We start from the raw sequence: 1,806 nt of genomic DNA, 5'->3' as shown, positions 1-1,806 counted from the left end.
TTGCTGCCAAAGTTATCAGAATAATCTTTGTGCAGAATACTCGCGTGTTTTGTTAACTTAGTATTTTTACTTCTATATAAGGCGGTATTATTATACTCTATACAGTATTAGGGCATAATACTAAGTAAATCTGCGTTTTTAGTTTTTTTTACCGGGTAGTCAGGATTTTTTCCAAGGGACCGTAAATTATAATAGGACAATTCAGCTTAACGCGTAAAAGCCTCATATCCATGTAAACCTCGTAAAATTGTTTAATTTTGTACGGAAACCAGGTTTATTTACAAGGTTTACACAGTTACGAGGCAGTTACGCGTTAATATGAATACCCTGAATATGTTTCCAAAAGTTTACACAAAATATAGTAATATGGGTATCAAATAAAAGAAAAATTCAAAACAAGATTAATTATTACTTTTGTTTTTAAGTTATCCTTTTGGAGCATGTAAAAAATATCCTTTAAAAATATTATTCTTCAAGACTTTTAATTTTGAATTCATTCCGAAGAATCTTTGTAGATAAGGATATTGAAGGGTAAAAGTTTCAAAGAATATTTTAGTTTAATTAATTTTTTCGATATCCTTGAGAGAAATCCTGCCGTCCTATTAAAAATTTAAAGATGCAGATTTACTAGAAATGCGCTAAAATATGAGCAACATATCGCATTTTTCACATTTCCAAAGTTTTCAAGCACGATTATTATTAGTTTTTAACTAAAACTTCAACTAAAAATCGGCACGTGTTACTGTTATCCTACGGCCATAAAACTTCATATATAAGGCTCTTTAGGCTAAAAAGCACAAATGTAGAGGGTATGCATATCAAAATATGCAAACAATTTTTTTCCATATATTCTTGGGACAACCTAATGTACATACATATACATACATATGTACTAGTTCCAAGCTAAAAGACGCGTGCGTGTCAGCGAGAGAGCGTGCAAAGAGAGAAATAGGTAGGTATTGGCCACGTCGGGAGACTACACACAACGTTCTTGGTACTCGTATACATATGCGTGGCAAACCTTCTTGCCTACGAAGTGACAAGCACAATGCAATTTGCTATAGCACCACGCCGCGCCGTAGGGCTAGCTGTGTGCTATCCCATGTTGGCGGTGTTCGTTTTGTTTAGTGCGTATTTAAGCGACATGTGCTGGCCGGCGCACTCAGTTGCTGTCAGATTTTTAAGAGAAGCGGTTGCGTGTGGAGCACCTTCGATACAGGGTTTCTAAATTTTCACTTATTGCAAACTCGCAAAATCCTTATTGGGTTTCCAATTTTTAAAAATTACATAACTTATTTCATTTAGTGTCTATAAAGCTTGTTTTGGTGCTATTGAAATTCTACAAGAATTGCAGCAGAACATAATTCGCGAGGCTTGTGCTAAGAATTTGAGAAGGAGTGGAAGTTAACTAAGTGAAAAGTGTATATTTGACATCGTACATATTTATGTATTCTTCTAAAATTACAATTAAAATTAAAACCACTAGGAAATAACAGAATATCAAACAAAAATAATATTCTGCTATTGTGGAAAAGGAGCTATTCAAATGTAAGTAAAATATGTATACATATATGTGCATACATATATGTGCATACATATATGTGCATACATATATGTGCATACATATACATATATGCACTTTATTATGTAAATCGGAGGCAAATGAGTCGCGTTAACAAAAATGACAAATCACATTATAGCATCTTTATTCACTATTGTGACGTTCTCCTCCTTTCTTTGTGCGCGATAAAAATAATTTAATTTTCTTTTAACAAAATAAGAAATGAAACTTTTTAACAATAGCCT

The 1,806-nt window shown here is 32.9% G+C and overlaps 1 long non-coding RNA gene across 1 annotated transcript; it reads left to right on the top strand.

The window, feature by feature from the left end:
* The first annotated feature begins 972 nt into the window (after nucleotides 1-972).
* LOC108383007 (uncharacterized) lies at nucleotides 973-1,348 on the top strand. The gene is made up of 2 exons (XR_001849720.1): nucleotides 973-1,220; nucleotides 1,306-1,348. It is a non-coding gene; the product is annotated as an uncharacterized LOC108383007 (long non-coding RNA).
* The last annotated feature ends 458 nt before the right edge of the window (nucleotides 1,349-1,806 follow it).

This window comes from Rhagoletis zephyria, unplaced genomic scaffold, assembly GCF_001687245.7.
Source record: "Rhagoletis zephyria isolate East Lansing unplaced genomic scaffold, Rhagoletis_zephyria_1.1 Rzeph_scaffold_30039, whole genome shotgun sequence".
Lineage (NCBI taxonomy): Eukaryota > Metazoa > Arthropoda > Insecta > Diptera > Tephritidae > Rhagoletis > Rhagoletis zephyria.
This window is presented reverse-complemented; position numbering and strand designations above follow the sequence as displayed.